This window comes from Nycticebus coucang, chromosome 21 (assembly GCF_027406575.1).
Source record: "Nycticebus coucang isolate mNycCou1 chromosome 21, mNycCou1.pri, whole genome shotgun sequence".
Taxonomy (NCBI): Eukaryota; Metazoa; Chordata; class Mammalia; order Primates; family Lorisidae; genus Nycticebus; species Nycticebus coucang.
In genome coordinates, this window is record NC_069800.1 from 4817367 (window position 1) to 4837012 (window position 19646).

At 44.3% G+C, this 19646-nt stretch overlaps 1 pseudogene; it reads left to right on the plus strand.

Annotated features, from left to right (window-relative positions):
* Positions 1 to 1767: 1767 nt before the first annotated feature.
* LOC128574190 (seizure 6-like protein) overlaps positions 1768 to 19646 on the plus strand; it is a 160124-nt pseudogene continuing 142245 nt past the window's right edge.

The window sequence follows — 19646 nt, forward strand, 5'->3', positions numbered from 1 at the left end:
CCTTGGAAAGAGTCAAACCCATAGCCTATTTCCTGCCTCCTGTAACCTCAGGCACCTGGAAGGCAGAATGAATGAGGCCTATGTAGAAAGACAGGCCAGGCGAGGTCACATGTTCTCAAATGTCCCTGAGAACCCTGATAATAAAAGTCACCAAAGGGGCTTTTCAATCTTTAGCTTCCCAAGACCTACCCAGCAGAAACACAAACAAAAAGAGGATGGGGAAGAGACTGCTTAAGCTAAACAGGAGGATGCCAAGTGACAGCAATTCCACCCATTTCTTAAGAGAACTAGGAGTGTGCTCTTTGGAGTCAGAAAAACCTATGTTTGAAACTCAGCTTTGCTGTATGGCCTTGAAAAGTTACTTCATATTCCAAAGATTCAGTTTGCTCATCCATAAATAGGAATAATAATTTCAATCTAATAAGAGTGAGAAAAAAACTAAATGAAGTAATGAATGCAAAGAACCTACTCAGCTCTCAATAAAGCAATCAAAAATGGAAGGTGATAAATATAGCTAGTATTAAGGCCAAGGTGCACTGATGTACTTTCCATCACTTCATTCTGTGCAGGCAATCCTGTTTCTGTAATTGTGAGTGCTCCCTCTCTTTTCTCTCTCTCTCTCTCATTATCTCCTTTTCCCCTTATCCTCCCTGTGATCATGGGGTCCAGTCTGTGAAGGGGCTGTGGCTGACAATAGAACCTAACAAAACTCACCAGCCAGTACCAGGATTTAGCAGTTACTGGGCCTGATTCAGCAGGGTTAATAGATGGCTCTAAGAATAATTGTAAATTACCTGCTTATTTCAAAAACCAACAACGTCAGAGCTAGAAGGGCCTTGATATCATATCTAGTCTGGCTGCCCATTTTGACACACACAGAGAGAAGGCAGAGAGAAGAGGAGACCCTTCTCTTTTTGCAAAGGTATGCTAATGAGTAGTGACCAGGATAGGACAACTACGCAGTCCCCCAATCCTGGGCTGCACCCGCGTTGTTGCATTGAACAACAGCTGGGTCTCAGGAGCCAGGTGTCCCTACCTCTCACCCTCTGCTCTTTTTATTTCATAAACTTCACACTGCAGCCTACAAAAATGGTTGACATCAATCATTTTATGAATGTGACAGTGAGCATGAAAGTCACCACTCTGGGGCAGATCCATATCAATCTAAATCTGTGAGTTAGATAGAGTATGTTTATCTCTTTTATACCAAAGATGCTGCTGGGTCTCAGTGAGGTTAATGGAGTTAGTTGTTCAGGCTCACTCAGCTTGTAACTATAAGAGATAGGAATTGAACCCAGGTATAACTGCAAAGCCTCAATGCCGCCCACCTTGGATCAAAAAATCTGCTTGGTCCCTGAAGGAACAAGATCTGCCCTTATGTCATGCACACACCCTCTCCTCCCCAAACCAGCTCCTGCCCCAGCACCACTGGTGACCTGGAAGGAACACTGGCTGGTAATCAATGTTACACAACAGGAACATTTGTTGATGCCAGTTGCAAACTGTTGCAGTCTATATAGATTAAGCCACTGCCACCAACTCCATGAAAGTAAATGAGCCCTTCCAACAGCTGCTGAAATAAATTTAAATGATAGCACCAAAGGGCCGGGAGACTGTGGCTGAGCGAGTGTCTCTCTGTAGAAAATTGACAAGGACAACTATCCGTCCAATGGCCTTTGTCTCCAGGATGTAATTCCTCTCTATCTAGAGATCACCACTGGGGATGTTCTGAGGGCTCCAGCTTCCCGTTGAGGGGCTGTGATTGCAATGACGATAGTGAAGCACAGGACAGCAACTGAGGTCCACTCAGTGCTCACTATGGGTGAGGCGCTGTCCTGAGTGCTTTGCATACACCAACTGCTGCCTGATGACAACCCCAGGGAATAGGGAATGGCAGCCCCATTTGACAGCAAAGGGAACTGAGGCTCAGAGAGGGAAGCCATTAGCCAGCAGTTGGCAGACCTGGGTCTTCATACATGTATTTATTTATTAAATTCAGAATGTTTTGGTGACATGGATTGTTTTTGTACCACTTGAATCAAAGTTAGGAAGGGAGGGAAAGAGGGATGAAGGTAGAAATGAAGGGAAGAAGAGAAAGTAAAAGAAGAAAGGGAGGCAAGAAAGGAAGATAGGAAGGGAAGGAGAAAAGAGGGAGGGATGGAGGAAAAGAAGGAAGAAAAAAGCAAAAGAGGGAGATGGAGAGAAGGAAGGAGGAGTAAAAAGGAGAGAAGGAAGAAAGAAAGAGGGAGGGAGGGGAAAGGGAGGAGGGCGTCCAGCGGCCAGCCTGGCAAGCCTGGGGCACCAGCCTTACAAAGAACACCCTCAGAGGCTGACAAAAAGCAGAGGTCCTAAGCCCCCCAAGTTAAGCTAACTGATGTCTTTTCTCCTCTTCCAAGATGCTCACTCAGAGAGAGACATTGGCCCTTCAAGTCCTTACGTCCTGCCCTCAGCAGCACCGGAGAGCAGCGGTCTGGGCACAGAGAGCCCCAGAGAGGGAGTGGCAATGGCCCCTCCCAATCCCACGGGGGAAGAACTTGGCGAGCCAGAGTTGGAAGGGACAGTGCCCTCTGCACATCATGACACCCCAGTCATGTCACCACTGCTTCCAAAGGAGGCCAGCAGCAAGCATACCTTGTCCCCAGGGAAGAAGCTACCTTTGCTCAAGCAAGTAAACTCAGGCAGGAAGCAGCTGACGCCCAAGGCCACCTCTGCAGCCACCACACCCTTAGGCCTGGGTCTGCTCTAATCCTCCACAGAGAAGCCTCACCTGGCAGGAGACCTGGACCCTGTGGCTGCCTCCAAGGGGTCCTCAGAAGTGTCCCTCTGGATGGAACAGAAGGAAGGAGCCAACCCCATGACACCCGCACCCCTGCAAATCTCCCCATTCACCTCGCAGCCCTATATGGCCCACACCCTCCCCCAGGAAGCTCCCCTAGAGGACGCCAGCTCCACAACCCTGATGGACAAAGGTGAGAACGAGCTGACTGGGTCAGCCTCAGAGGAGAGCCAGGAGACCACCACGTCCACCATCATCACCACCATGGTCATCACCACTGAGCAGGTCCCAGGTAAGGAGCCCCCCAATTCTTTGGGCCCTCCTGCAACCAGCCACAAGGCACCCACTGTGTTCGGAGCAGAAGGGTGTAGGGGTCTGAGGAAGCCCAGGCCTCACCATTAGTTACCACATTGCCTATTTCTCCACTGTGATTCCACAACATCCTCTATAAACACCCGCTGGAATCCTTATCAAATAGCATCTTAGGTGTTTCTATATCTCAGTCTGTGAACTCTGTTAGGGAAGGCATTGCATGGTTTTGCACAACACCACGTTGCACTGTGTGAATGAATTCTACTGTGTCTGATGAAGGGCTCCACGCAGTACTAGACATATAGTGGGTCTCTTCATTTATGGCGGGAGAAAGGGGTTTATTAAGCCCAGAAGCTGTTGGACTACAAATTTCCTCCCGTTTACTTTATTTCTGTGTATATTTATTAAGCACCTATAACGTACCAAACACCATGCAAAGCTCTGGGGACTGCAAAGAGCTTCTGAGGGGCTTAATCTGTCTTGTACAAGTAACAGAAAAGCTTTCCTAAACAACGTTCTGGTAAGGTCATACTGCCCCTTATTTTACAAGGGGGAAACTGAGGCTCAGCAAGTTGAAGTTCCTTAGTCAAAGTCAAGCAATTGTAGCTGGAAGCGGTTTCTAAGGATTGGGAGGCAAGCCCACGTCTTCTTTTTTATTTTAGACTTAGTGTCTCTCTTCAAAAGCCTGTCCATTTTATAGTGTTGGGGAAACAAAGGCACAGACAAGGAGATAAGCAGAGTCATGGCCAAGTAGCAGAGAAGACTCTCCGGGATGCTGTCCACGTATTCACGATGCTCTGCTCTTCATACAGAAAGATCAGGTCTGACGCATAGAGATTGGCATTGTTTTTTCAGGATTTGGTCTGATCCCTTTGTACTAATTTTTATTCCCTTCAGCCCCATGGCTCTTGTTCACCCTCAGTTTGCTTGATTGTTTAATTTTCAGAGTTTGGGACATGTCTGTGTTTTATTGACATTGATTGCTCAGCAATACAGAAGTATTTTAGAATTTAGTATACATTGAACTAAACTTTCCCAACAAAAGCTTCACCTGAAATTGGCTGATAGACTGGGAGCCTTCTGTGAAGGGAGCACGTCCATGTCCAACATACCTCAACACGGTGACACTACTGGACCCCAGAGAAGCCACCCTGGGGAGACTCAGTGGGAAAGAGGCAGTCAACACTCAGCATTCCCACGGATGTCCCAGAGTCAGCACGGCTGAAACCCTGACCACCAGAGGCAGCTTGCCTGTCATTCTTTGAGTGGGACATTAAAGTGAGACATGCATAATCGAGTAATTTTGATTCATTTTTAGGGAAGAGATGGCATTTAGTGAAATCCAGTAAATTGTCCCTTTCCACAGTAATAACATGTTCTGAGCTTTCCCCAGCAGACGTTGTGTAATGGTACTATAATAGGATTGCTATGGCAATTAAGTGATTGCATATTTTTGGGCAATGGAGGGCATCCGCCCTCAGGGCACGAGCCATTAGTAAAGTGGAAACGTAGTTACAGGATTGGTTAGGATCTGGCTTAGGAGCAGAGGACACATGCCACCATCCATTTCATTTTTTCAGGAAATTTGGGGGTGGGACAATAGTATCATTGGGCTCTGCTGCTCACCCTGGGACTGTCCTGGGAAGAGTCCAATAGGTCTGCATACGAGTAGCAAATTACTGTCATCACCATTAAAGCTTTTAACAAATATTTATCTGCAGAGTGACTCTGGACAAGATGGATTACAAGGTTTACTTTCTCCTGGAAGCGAGGCAGTGTGGAGAAGGGTAAATAATGCAGTATGAGCATCGGTGACTCTTCTCTTGCACAGCACTTTACAGTTTCCATACTGGAAAGTCACCATGTCCCCACACCCCACCCGCTTCTCACACACTGACAACTACGTGAGGTGAATAGAAAAGAAAATGTGGGGGCGGCACCTGTGGCTCAAAGGAGTAAGGCGCCAGCCCCATATGCCGGAAGTGGCGGGTTCAAACCCAGCCCCGGCCAAAAACTGCAAAAAAAAAAAAAAAGAAGAAAAGAAAATGTGATCCCCATTTCACAGATGCGCACACTGACTCCCAGTGGCCAGTTATAGACCAGCTTACGTCTATGGAATTATGCAAGACTTGGAGAAGTGGCATTTTGATTTGGATGATCCAAACTGTCAGATCCTCTTCCCCGCCTTAAGCATCCTGGAATTACTGAATTCTCTTCCCTTCCCTTCCCTTCCCTTCCCTTCCCTTCCCTTCCCTTCCGTTCCCTCTCTCCCAGGCTAGAGTGCCATGGCATTAGCTCAGCTCACAGCAAGCTCAAACTCCTGGGTCCAAGCATCCTCTAGCCTCAGTCTGTAGAGTAGCTGGGACTACAAGCACTTTCCACAATGCCCAGCTAGTTTTTTTATTTTTAGTAGAGACGGGGTCTTGTTCTTGGTCAGGTTGGTCTCGAACTGCTGAGCTCAAAAGATCCTCCCACCTCAACCTCCCAGAGTGCTGGGATTGCAGGCATGAGCCGCCTGGCCCCTTTCTGTTTCATTTCTAAGCTGGAATGACAAGCATTTGTTAAACCTGGATGTTCGTAGGTGGGTAATTGCTATACATAGTTCTGTGCTCTTTGCCGTGTGTGAAATATTTCATGATGACAAATAACCACAACTAAAATTAATTGATTGAAGTGGGGGATGATAACCTCGAAGTATCTCTTGGGAATCTTCACTTCAGAACATGAAGAGTATATATTGTAACACTTAATAAGCATTTATTTCTGTGTCTCCAACTTGTTTTTGCTGCTTATTTTGCAGTCACGCTGTCTTGTACCATAAGGTACAGTGCAGTTAGGGAGATTAGAGCCTTACTAGAAGGATGGAAGAATCACAGTCCCCACTTGCAGGGGCAGTGCAAGGTGGGGCAGGGAGTGGCGTCTTGGCACGTGGTGTTTCTACGCAGAACCCTCCTTCTCCACCGTCAGCCGTCCCCACCGTGTACCAGTGCTCTCTCTGCAGGGCACTTCAGCAAGAACACAGCTGGCTTCTAACAGCTCAGGCATCGTCACTCAAGCATGACTTCTCCACTCGCCAGACGAAGTTGGGCCTCCGTCCACGTTATCAGCATGCCTTCATACCTTCCTGTTCTTTACTGTGATAAAACACACATCACGTGAAATTTACCATTTAACCATTTTAAGTAGAACAATTCAGTGGCATGTAATACATTCACAACAATGTCCACCACTGTCTAGTTCCAGAATTTTACTGCCCCAAAAGGAAACCCCAAACTGCTGTAGGACTCACCCCTGTTTCCTCCTTCTCCAGCCCATGGCCACCACCCATCTGCTTTGTCTCTCTGTGAATTTGTCTATTCTGTACATGTTCATACAAGAGGAAGCAAATAACATGTGGCCTCTGACGTCTTTCTTCTTTCACTTAGTATATTGTTTTCAAGGTTTATCCATGTTGTAGCTTTATTACTTTCAAACGGCACTGAAAGGAAGCAAGAAAATAGCTGGGCACCGTGGCTCACTGGTAATCACACCTGTAATCCCAGCACTCTGAGAGGCCGAGGTGGATGGATTGCCTGAGCTCACAGGTTGGAGACCAGCCTGAGCCAGAGCAAGACCTGTCTCTAAAAATAGCCAGGCGTCATGCAGGGCACCTGTAGTCCCAGCTACTTGGGAGGCTGAGGCAAGAGAATTGCTTAATCCCAAGAGTTTGAGGTGGTTGTGAGCTGTGACAGTACAGCACTCTACTGAGTGTGACAAAGTGAGACTCTGTCTCAAAAGAAAAAAAAAAATTAAGGAAATAAATCTCAGAACTGGAGGCTCTAGTATCCCCAGTATACAAAGAAGTATTACAACTTAATTCGAAAATCATATAACTGACAAGGATCTAGTATCCCTAATATATAAAGAACTTTCACAAGTCAATGACAAAAAGACAATGCAATTAAAAAATGAGCAAACAATTTGAATAGAGATTTGGCAAAGAAATATAAAAATGGCTAGTAAGCACTTGAAAATAGTGATTGAGGAAATACAAACCTAACTTTTTGTTTCAAAAGCTTATCATTTACTTATTTATTTGTTTAATTTCAGATGAATATGAGGGTTCATTCCATGTACTCAATACTAATTCGAAACTAGTGGATAAATGATAGGCGCGCGTGAGAGGAAAAACATCTTTATCTATTGATCTGTCAATCATTGATTAATGTCTATATCTTCCACTGGACCAAAACCTTTATGAGATCAGGATCATGTCATTTTTTAATTTATTGGTATAATCCTAATTCCTAGCAGCACAGGATTTGATACATGATAAGCCTTCAGTAAATATTTGCTGCGTAAATAGGAATAGCCGGAGAGAAACAAAATGCATTAGAGGGGCAAACCAGAAAGATCTCATCGCTTTCCAGTGATGGACATTCTGCACTGAGTTGTTGGCTCTCACGATCATGTACAAAGAAAATAGCCGATTTTCTCTGACCTCGCTCCAATGGTGTCTCTAGACATCATGACAATATTTTTTTCTGTTGTTGATGGTGGTAGAGTTTCTCTCTCCCCTTTAGTAATGACTGGAAGGCAGGCAGTGTTCTAGATGCTGAAGATTTAACTTTAAATTTATAAAAGCATGGCCTACACCTCACATCAACCTACCAACACAGTATACATGTGAAGGGACCAAAGCCCAGAGAATCCTGAGCATAAGTGACTCCAGGATGCCCAGGTCAGAATTTGTACGTTCGTTCAGTCCATCTTATTTCACTCCCCCGCCTTCCAGGGCTATTTCTCCATTGCCTCTGCCTTCCCCACACCAAACACAGGGCCCGGGATGGGAGATGGAAAAATATATTTAATAATGAACAGTTGATGGTTATGAAGAAAGGCAGGCAGAAGGAAGAAGAGAAGAAAGGAAGGTAAGAGAGATCGAAGTTTGCAGCCGCATTGCTTCTAAGGAAGATTAACAACGATAAAACAGCTACTATTGTGGAGTTCTTACTATGTTCCAGGTGCTGTGCTAAGTGCCGAAATTCTAATAATCATCACTATGCAATTTATTTTTATTCTCTTTAAAATTATTTATTTATTTATGGGCGGCGCCTGTGGCTCAGCGGGTAGGGCGCCGGTCCCATATGCCGGAGGTGGCGGGTTCAAACCCAGCCCTGGCCAAAAAAAAAAAAAATAAAAAATAAAAAAAAAAAAAATATTTATTTATTTATTATATATTTCTTTTATTTCAAAATATTAAGGGGGTACAGATATTTTTGATGCATGGTCTGAGTCAGGGCTGTACATGTGCCCATCATCTGAATAGTGTGAATTGTACCCGTGAGGTAGGTTTTGCCCTTTCCCTCCTCCCCCCTGCTTGATTTCTAATGACTTTTCCTTTGTTCTGTGTATTTCCATGTCCACTAGTGAGTTCCAATTTATTAGAGAACACATATGTATCTCCAGAATGCAATTTACTTTGATTGTATCTCTGAATGTAATGATCTCCTGTAGAACAATACAGATAGTATCATCACCACTTTGAATAGGAGAAAATTAAGGCACAGAGAGGTTGGTTAACTGGTTCAGGATCACCCAGCTACCAATTAGTGGAAGCAGGATTTGAACTCAGGAGTTCTACATTCACTAATCATGTCCCTAGAGGACAGCCCAGCATAAACCCAGATCATGGATTTCTGTCCCTTAATTCATAAAACTTAGCAATGTTTTGTAGATATGAGAGTTTGCTTTTCTCAGAGTCCTGGTGCAAACTGCCAGCAGCACATGGAGAAGTGGAGGTTGTCCTCTCCCAACAGCTGGCAGGAGAATAATCCTACTCATTGAGAGTCAGCAGAGAAGCAAAACAACCTGCCAATCGTCCTCCACAGATTTTTTTGTTGTTATTGCAGTTTTGGGCAGGGGCCAGGTTTGAACCCACCACCTCCAGTATATGGGGCCAACACCTTACTCCTTGAGCCACAGGTGCTGCCCTCCACAGATATTTCCAGGGGCTCCCACCCAGCCTAGGAGATGGCCATTCCTGAAGAGCAGATAATTGCATGAGCTGCAGGGACCTTGCAGTGGAATGTTGCCTGGAGAAGCACAAAGGCCGCAGAGCAGGAACATTAGACTCCAAGACAGCCCTGTTTCGAGATCAGAGGTACCCACGGTTGAGCACTGCAAGCTATTACCCACCTCAAAGGCGATTCTCTTCCCCAGATCTTTGCATGCTTGGCTGGCCCTGGGTACCTCCCAGATTTTGGCTGAAACATCACGTCCTCCTAGAGACTTTCCCACACCATCTGATCAACAACAACTTCCTCTCTCCATACTCAGTATGCCATTAACTTATATTACATTTATCATCACCTAAAATGATCTACTCTATTCACTTGCTAATTTGTTCACCAGCTTACTCCTCTCCAGGTACCTCTGTGATTGCAGGGATTTTGATTTTTATGGTCTTGGTGTTTCCCTCGTACCTAGCACATATTTGTCATATACTGAAAAAATTAATGAAGGAAGGAAGGAAGGGAAGGAGGGAAGGAAGGAGGAAGGGAGGAAGGGAGGAAGGTTTCTAATAATCATCAGCTTTTCATTGTTTAGAGGAAGAAATCAAGGCACAGAGAGGTTAATTGGCATGTCCAAAGGCACACAGCTTGTGAGTTGGAGAACCAGGATTTAAGTTCATATATGATTCAACAACCTATACCATTTCCTATGATCTCTCACAGCCTTGATGGTTATTATTCTCACATGTATGAAGGTTTCCCGTAACAACATTCATACTTTCTGCGTTGAAAGTAAATTTCTTTGTTCTATCAACTTGAGCCTTGTTCACATGTAGCTTTTTTCTACCAGTGTTTGAAACAAACAGTAAAGAGAAGTATCTCCTTCTAATCTATCCCCATCGCACACCCAAAGCAGTCTTTGATTTAAAAAAAATAAAAAATGAATAATTTAGGTTCTCACTCTGTATACCACGACTGCTTTCTGCAATTTGTTTCACAAACATAAGTTACCATTTTTAAGATAAAGAGGAAGTAAAAGCATTTTAGAGAGCTAACATCTAGACCAGCAGTTCTCAACCTGTGGGACCCACAGGAACTGTATTAAAGGGCCACGGCATTAGGAAGGTTGAGAACCACTGCTCTAGACAATCTCTCCCTTAAGATGAGCTTTTGCTTTATTCCAGACACCCAAGATATTCCAGTCAAAAATCTCATTTTTGATCATTTTGAAGTAATCGCTAAAAACAAAATGAAGAAACCAAAGCAAACAAACAAAAAGAAAACTGAATTGAAGAAGCAGCAGGAAGCCTTCTTGATCTCTACAAAAACATCACTAATTATCGAGACAATTTCTAAATAACCCAAAAGCTTGTACAAATGTCTTTTGGCCCTGGGAGAGCAAAACTAAATATTTACCACATGTTAAACAAAATTAAGATGCATTTGGCACCAAAGGGTGGGAAAAGAGGAAGCTACTTCTGTGTGCTGAAACTCCACTGTTACAAAGAGAAGCAGGGCCTTTTGAAAGGAAAACGTTTTAGCCAGGTTTACAAGGGTCATTTCAATGTTTTTGAAACTCTGCTACTAAATAATGCATGTAACTCAAGTGTGAAAGTAAAGCAGCAAAGGGCCCTCTTATCAACAAAACCTAGATACCCAGGTGAGGGTGAAGACTCAGCTCCCTGGGGCCGTGTGGCTCACTCCCTCCCCAGACAGGACGGGGTGAGGTGCCCAGCACCAAGCCTGGGAGTTATGTACAACATTCGTAGTTACTTTTTTTGTCTCCTTAGAAAAATCAGACTTCAGGGAAGTAGGGGTCGGTTGCAGAGCAGAGGGAGTGTTGACTCAGAAGCTTCATGATATGGGACAAAATCCTTTCCCTGTGGGGCACATTATTGAAGTTTAGTTACCGGTTAAATAGGAATAGTTGCTTAGCTCCAGGAATCTCTGAGGAAAATTGAATTAAACACACATGTCACATGTAAAGCACAGTGCTTGGCACATAGTAATCACTTGGTCAATTTCAAACAAACAAAAACACCCAATAGCAATGATTACCAAATCACCCTAGTGCTCCCCAGCTTCCCTTCCTTGCCGGTAGGCTGGGGCTGGTGACTCATTCTGGCTGACGGGATGCCAGCAAAAATGACGTGGGCAATTTCCAGGCAGGAGCATTAGGAGTGGATGTGAGTTCCTAAATCTCTCTTCCCTCTTGCTGTGCAAACTTGGAAGTTGTGTTGATAATGGCAGCATCACAGGGTAGGACAGTCTCTGTGAGTCTGGGTTCTGTGGGATGCTATAGGGAAGCCCCCCACCCCAGTGACCACACCGGACAGAGAGCATGCGTGAGAAATACAGCTTTGTCGCTAGGCTTCTGGGGCTCTGGGCTGCTTTGTCACTGCAGTGCGCCCAGTCTATCCTGCCCGACACAGCTCCTTGTTGCTCTTATCAATGCTTGATCAAAGTCCGTTCACGGAGACCAGAAGCCCTCACGGGGGCAACCTAAAGCCGCTTCTTACAGACAGGCACAATTTTATCACCTGATATCTCATTAACCTAGCTATCATCTGCATCTATCTACCCACCATCTGCCTGTCTGTCATCTGCACCTCTGTCTTTTGTTGTGGACATTGACAGTACATGTAATAATAACCCTTTTCTCCAGCTCCTTCTGACTCTAGGACATCCTGCACCTTCTCCCCGTCACCCAGAGCATCCCTCACCTGCTAGGCTGGGCATCTATTTGTTCTGAACACCCTGCACAGGCTGTGGACATCTTTGCTCCCCACCAGTACCCAGAAAAGTGCCCAAGTAAGCACAATATCGTGTTCGTGTGTACCCTCCCCTCCTTCCTTCTGCCTTCTTCTCTTCCAACCAGAATTCCTCTTCCTTCCCCACGAAGGGTCATTGAAACTTAGAACACTTCTTCCCCAGAGTAAGCCATAAAACCTACAAAAATCACTCTCTGACCCTTCTCTCTCCTCCTTGCAAACCCTCGTGTGACAGGTGTCCTGTCCCACGTCCAAAGGAAAGGAAGGCCACACAGAGAGGCCAAAGAGGACAGAGCAGATGGGCCTATTATACCATTAGGTCGCTTCCTTTTGTCCAATCACGTTTCTACATGGGCTATTTTTCATTGAATCTAAATCTAAAAAGTAAACCATTTCCCCTGGGTCTTTGAGTCTTCCTTTCTGAAGCCTCCCATGTCACATAAAATCTTGTTTAATGAACTTATTATGCTCATTGTGATGAAATGAGTGATTAAAAAGGCATTCCACCTTTCACCCCACACCGCCTTGCTACCTTTCCCTTCAGCACCCCAGAAGGAGACACAGAATACCAGTGTGAGCTGAATTCATGTGTTCCCTGTCTGCCACACACACAGGTGTGCCCCCACACCTGTTCTTTCTTTCAGAACCTCATCACAAACAGCCCATTTGCCCCATCCTGTGAAGACAACAATAGTTACAGCCAGAAGAATACATATTCTAAAGTACACCAATTATCCTTCAGTCTATCTTCTGGCTAGGGCTAAAATCACAAAGGGAAGCTATGCAGTTGAAGACTGAAAATATTAAACAACAAAAACTAAACATTTTAAACAAAGCTCACATTTTTGCCGATCTGCTTCAGATTATGAAAGATTTACAATGTCACTGTCCAATATGAAGAAAGGAATGTAGAAAATTGGACCCACAAAGAAAGAGCAACCTGCCCCCAAATCATCTCTAACTCTGCCACCTAGGAAAAACAAAATGAAACAAAACACTGTTTCCATCTTTTTTCTATTTGTTTTAAATTCATTGAAAGTGAAATTGGGAGTCTAGCATCTGGAGATTAAAGCTCCTGATTCTGAAATAGAACAGGCCTGCATGTGATTCCCAGCTCCACCACCTGCCGGGTGTTTGATCTTGGGCCAGTTACTTAACCTTCTGAAAATTTGGGGAAATTGCACCTACCTCCCAGGGCTGTTGTGAATTATATTCTGTGACACCCGTGCAGTGTTTAACTGAGTGCTTGGCTCGTAAGAAGGATTCAATCACTGGTAGCTATTATTTTCAACGATAGTGCTATTATTTTTATTTTACGGTGACAATTTCCCCCCATGTTATTCAATATTCTTTAAAAATATGACTTCGTTGTGATTGCCTACTTTCTCTTATTGATATGCAATCATTCATTCAGCCAGTTTTCTAATTAGGCCACAGATACTTTTGATCTTCAATATAAAAAAAATAATACTGCAATTTCCCTATTACTCTTAAGATACCTCCAGGCCAATGTGACTGTGCTCTGAATCTCTCCCATTCGTTGGTTGAGTCCGGGATGTTTCCGCCTGATGCCGGCCGCCGTATGTGCTGAAGGTGGTGGGGGACGGAGAAGCCACTCATGCCACCTCAGTTCCCTGAACACAAACATTCCAATGGAAGTAGAATCAACAATCTCTTTCTAAGTAGAAGGCACAGTCTGCCCACTTGCGCAGCCCTTCTCTAGCACGGGAGCAATTTGTAGCTTGAACGATTGAGACAAACACTTGGCATGAGACAGAGAGAAGGAGGACAAGTCTGTAATTGGAATATTTTGTCTCATTTATTCTTGATAATGTACCATCTTCCACTCCATCAGCCAGAGGTGATTGTTCACGGAAAGTCTTACACCTGGTATCACGGCTTAGGGAAACCAGGTGTGGTTTCTTGTTAGAAGTGATTTTAAAACAAGGCAGAGGACATGCCTCCCCACTCCCTTTCTCTACTTTTTCTACAGTTGTTTACCTCCCTGGGGTTCTAGTTACACTTACTTGGTGTCCAGGGAAGCCGGCCCGGTTTTCACCAAGTCTCAGGGTAATCTATTCTACATTCCCTGCAGGTGGTGAAGAGGTTGGGGAGCAGAATGATGAGGAGAGATTGCAGGCCAGGGGGCCAAACCATCTCTGGGCTCTCCTTCAGATGGGTGTGGCCAGAGCAGGCACCAATCTCTGCGTGAGCAGAAGGTTGCAAATTAAAGAGACTATTCTCTGCTCTAATTTCCAAAGCCACATTTATGTTTAACAAGCATCTCTGCTTTCCTGGATCTGTGCAGGTTTCAACAGGAAACAAAAGACAGCGTGGGCCAGTTTCTCTAGAGAGCTTTGTTAAAAACGAAATGCTGGGGGCGGCGCCTGTGGCTCAAGGAGTAGGGCGCCGGTCCCATATGCCGGAGGTGGCGGGTTCAAACCCAGCCCCGGCCAAAAAAAAACAAAAAAAAACAAACAAACAACAACAACAAAAAAAACGAAATGCTGGAATGTAGATACTTCTAAGAACCCACTGAAGAACTGGATAGACACATACTCCTAGTCTCCATCCCAAACACTGTCACAATTTCCAGGGGGAAGAGTTTGGGTACCTGCCCTTTTTAACAAGGCTCCTTGATGTTCCTGAGGGGGGCAAACTGGGAAACAGTCCCAGGCTTTAATGTACATCACCTGGGGGCCCTCCATGGAGGCAGAATCTGGGGCTGAGACTCTGCTTTCTTAAAAACCCTGCAGGGGATGCTGGTAACCTAGACACGTAGGGAAGCGAAGAGCGTGCGAGCACGCACTCAGGTGTTAGCATCTGTGCTTGTTTTTGTACTGCCCATGACCTAAGAATGATTTAAAAAATCAGTAGAAGTCAGGCATGGTGGCTCACAGCCATAATCCCAGCATGTTGGAAAGCCAAGGTAGGATGATTTGAGACTAGTTAACCTTCTGAAAATTTGAGGAAATTGCACCTATTTCCCTGGGATTATTACTCACAATATTTCCCATGAATTATTATATATTCTGTGACACGTATGCATGTTTAACCGACTGCCTGACACATAGGAAGTGTGGCAGAGGGAACGGCCTGAAAAAAAATTAGCAGCAATATTTTCTGTCTCCCAAACTTTTGGGGAACTTAAACTTGCATCTCTGCCTCAGGCCGGTGTTTGGGAAAGGCAGGGAATGTCTCTTGTTCTTTTTGCCACAGGAGATAGCTCAAGGGAATCATCTGGGCCTAGTTCTCAAGATCTTCTTAGGTGAAGGTGGGAATGGGCGGAGACCACCAAGATCCTTGTAGCTGAAAATGGGATCAATCCCATTGAAATGAATCCAGGCAAAGGCCATGAGATTGTCTTGGCCCACGATGGGATTATGGGATCAGAGCCTTTAAAAAACTCTGTGCTTCTGCTCTGGATTTTGAGACAGTTGTCTGCCATTTTCCTCCTTTGCCAGCACAATAATAAACTTCTTTTTTCTTCTCAAATACTGCTTTTCCTTCTTTGTCTGATGCAGCTTCAGGGGATAAGGGCCCAACATTCAATAACAGAAGGATTCAATCACTGATAGCTATTAAGTTCAAGGCTGGCCTGGGCAATGTAGCAAGACCCCTGAATCTACAAAAAAAACTTGGTCAGGCATGGTCGTGCACATATGTAGTCCTGACTACTCAGGAGGGTGAGAGGCAGGAGGATCACCTGAGGCTAGGAGTTGGAAGCTGCAGGGAGCTGTGATGAGGACACTACACGCTAGCCTGGATGACAGAGCAAGACCCTATCCCTAAAAATAAAAGAAGAATATTTCATTATAAATGAGCATTGGTGAAATTTAAATGCTACTGTCTGTAAATGAAGTTTTACTGGTGCCCATAAGTTTATTTAGTGCCTATGGCACAGATGATCCCCAAAGCCTAAAATACTCACTTTTTTGGTTCTTATTAATAGAAAATGTTTGCCAATTCCTGGTCTAGATCTGGAAGTCAGAAAGTAGAGTGTCATTTAAGGAAATTTATTACCCAGTACAGCTGGAATGTGGGAGATAAGACTGGTGATACAGTATGTTAACTTCGAACATCAATAATCATTCAGAAAATTAATACTACAATGAAACAGGCATGAACTCTGACAAGAAAAAAAAAAAAAACACCTCCCAGTCTTTATTCTTCCCAGCCTCCACCTCCTGACCTCAATTTCTGACTTTGAATGGCCACTATTTGCATAATGGCTCTCTTTTATTGCCAACTAATTGAATTAGGGTGACTTGGAAAAAAAAAATCCTTCAGGCTCAGACCCTGTTACAAACTCCTGTAAATAAGGGTACAGGTGAAAGGAAGTGAAGAGAGTGTTTCCATTATCAGGCACAGAAAATTTACAGCCTGGGCTTTGTCTTGGTCTTACATTTATTTTCTTTAGATTTAGCTTCTAAACATAAGGCAGTCAGGTGATAGAATTTCAATAGGTAGAGGAGTCTTTTCAGAAAAATTAGTCAACATTTAGCTTGAACCCATCTTTCCCGGGGAAATCCTTTCCAGCTCTTCCATTCTATGGGGCTATGAGCTCATGTAGTGGGGATAAGATGGAGTAAGTGAGGCCAAGGCCGTGAAGGCACAGCTGGACTGGCCTGTTTAGGTCCTACGTGACCTTGACTTCATGTCTCCTATTCTTGCTGTTCTGTAAACTCAGCTTTGAGCTAAAAGTGTATATCTTGAGTAGTTTAGGGCAATTGATTTAGGAGATTAACTTTTAAATTAGAAATGTTGTTTTGAGTCATGGGTTATGTCAATTATGTTTTATTCTGGGTCATGGGATATGTTAATTACTGTTGTTTAAGGCAAGGGTTAGCACAGTTCTTGCTTTTATGTATAATACTGTGGTTTTGGAAATGGAAAGAACAGAACATTCTTGGAGAGGCTACTCTCGCTGCTGTCCAGAATCCTGGCCTTCTGGCAAAGTTTGGTGGACCCATCCCCGTTTCTGCATATTGGCTGACAGTGACAGTGACAGGTGGCCAGACCTTCCCTGTCCAGTAACAAGCTGAGTGTAGAATAAGAGGCGGGACCCATTGTACATTACACAATCTTTAAAAAGATTTCTCATGGAGAGATCTTGGGGTAGGGACTTGTGCCAGCAAACTGATTTCTGCTTAATTTTGTTGCCCCAGGATCCTGGTAGGAGAGTGTAAAGGCACATAGACATGGGGGAGCTTATGTTTTTACCTGAAAGCATTAAAGAAATGATGTACACTTACATCGCATAAAATATAATAATGAAAGTTTCCTTGTCCAGCTTGACACGCGCCTTCTGGACCAATGAAAGGATGCTCAAAATATGAAACAATGTGGACATTCTTTCATTTATTTGGCTTGCCATAGGTAAAGTGTGTACTTTCCTGGGCAAGAGGCTTAGTTATTTCCCCAGCACACAGGGTCGTATCTCATGTTGGTTTAACTCTACTTGTGTTCAATTTCACGCCCGAGCTCAGAACTCACCAGGGCCTGGCCATGCACTGGCCCTGCCAAAAGACCTCCTCACCTGACATTCTGCTCCTGTCTCCCAGATGGGAATTTCCTGCTTTGCTCTTTCTCCACACTCCATTAGAAAACACAAAACAAAGAGAAAGATGAGAAGCAGACTCATCCTTTTTGTAATTATGACCATGACCCTGCTTGAGTCAAGTCTCTGCAGTTCCACCAGATGAAACCCAAAGCCTCTGTCTCTTTCACTTTGCCAGCTTTAGGTTGTGTTCGCCTCTTTCCAGCCTGTGCTGCTGGCTTCTGCCGGGGTGAGAGGTTCCTATCACAGAAAAAACCAGAGGTCAGAGGCCACAGTCTTTCAAAGAGCGGTGACATATTTTAGCCAGGACCAGCTCCTTCTACTTCCCAGACATAGTCCCTGACAGCTTGATCTGCTAAATATTGCTGAAAAGCCTATTGTCCCCCTCCCCACTCTTGTCTTCTAAGAACAAAGAAAACTTTTACTTTTTAAAAAAGAGAGAAAGATCAGAAGGGTTCTTAATTTTTTATGTGTCTATTGAGTCCAGAACTCCTCTAAAGGTAAGGTGAGGGTGGGGTTAGGGAGTGCTGGGATGAGCTGCCTTGCCCAGGAGCGGCTGACATCAGGTAGATAGTAATTCTTTTAGGAGGAGAAAACCTGTCGCCTCTAATCACACTCCATGACTCTCACTGAATGCTACCCCAGAAATGGAACACTTTGATGTGAAGAAATAACAACTTCACCCTTTCCCATTTATACTGATGCAATAACCAGGGGAAAAAGGAAGAGTCAAATGGGGCTTTGAGGGAATATTTCGTGAAATCTCTAAGAAATTATGCAAATGACACGTCCTTTATTCCTCAGCCACCTTTTCGATAATTTTCATAAGCGAAAGGGAAAAATGTGATTAAGTCGAAGAGGACGGTATTAGCTTTCCAGTGCTGCTGTAACAAAGTGTCAGATTATTTCTGAATCAGGAGAAATGATCGTAAGTTTTATTTTCCTCTTTGTCATTTTATATGTTTTCCACATAGCAAGCAGGCATCAGAAAAAAAATAAGGGAAAATGATCTAAAATGACATGGTAAGGTCTTTTAAACAAGTGCACCTTCCATGAGTAGGCGAATCCTTCCATTTGCTGGAAGCTAAACAGCATTACACCCATTTTGCAGTTCAGAGACTTGAGAGAAAATTTGATTCACTCAAGGCCACAGATAAAAAATGCCAACATATGAGACACATCATTTTAAATTGCACATGAACTTTACGGACACCTGATGCATCAGGCCTATGGTATGCCAGGCTTTGAGAGAATTGTGGTGGTATATGGGGGTCCATACCAACCATATTTTTTCAATTTTTTTTTTTTGAGACAGAGTCTTACTCCGTTATCCTGGGGTTAAGTGCTGTGGCGTCACAGCTCACTGCAACCTCAAATTCTTGGGCTCAAGCAATCCTCTTTCCTCAGCCTCCCACGTAGCTGGGACTACAGATGCCCACCATAACATCCAGATATTTTCAGAGACAAGGTCTCGCTCTTGCTCAGGTTGGTCTCAAACTCCTGAGATCAAGCAATGCACCTGCCTTGGCCTCCCAGGGCAGGTGGGATCACAGGTGTGAGCCACCATGCCTGGCCCCTTACCAACTATTTCAAATTGCACACAAACTTTATGGACACCATGTATTAGTGATCAAAACCCAAATAGTCACTGCCTCCAAGAAGCTTTAAAAACAAATGTAAATAAATAATCACAAATACTTGATTGTCCACAGCAATAGTGCTGTACATGGGAAGCACAGCAGCAAAGGAGCTGAAAAGAAATTTTCCCGAGGAAGGCACACAGTCGGCCAATGGGCACGTGGACACCTGCTTAGCACCAGCAATCACAGCAGAAATACAAGTCAAAACTACAAGGAACTGTCACCTCACACCTGCTAGGATGGCATTTATCAAAAAGACGAGATGAGTGTCAGAGAGGCTGTGGAGAAAAGGGGACCCTCACATACGGCTGGTAGGAATGTAAATTGGAATAGCTACTAGGGGAAACACTATGGGGGTTCCTCAAAAGATTAATAATAGAACTAATACATGATTCAGTGATCCCACTTTGGGACATATATCTGAAGGAGTTGACATCAGTGTTGATAAGCCTAGTGGGCCTAGACTAAGACAGAAAGGTGTCAGGCCTAGGCTATAATGGAAAAATACCAGTTAACTCCTGGCAAATTTCCAGACTGCAAGCTTTCAAATGACATGAAATAAGTCTAGTTCACTCCTAAGATAAGTGAGAAAGT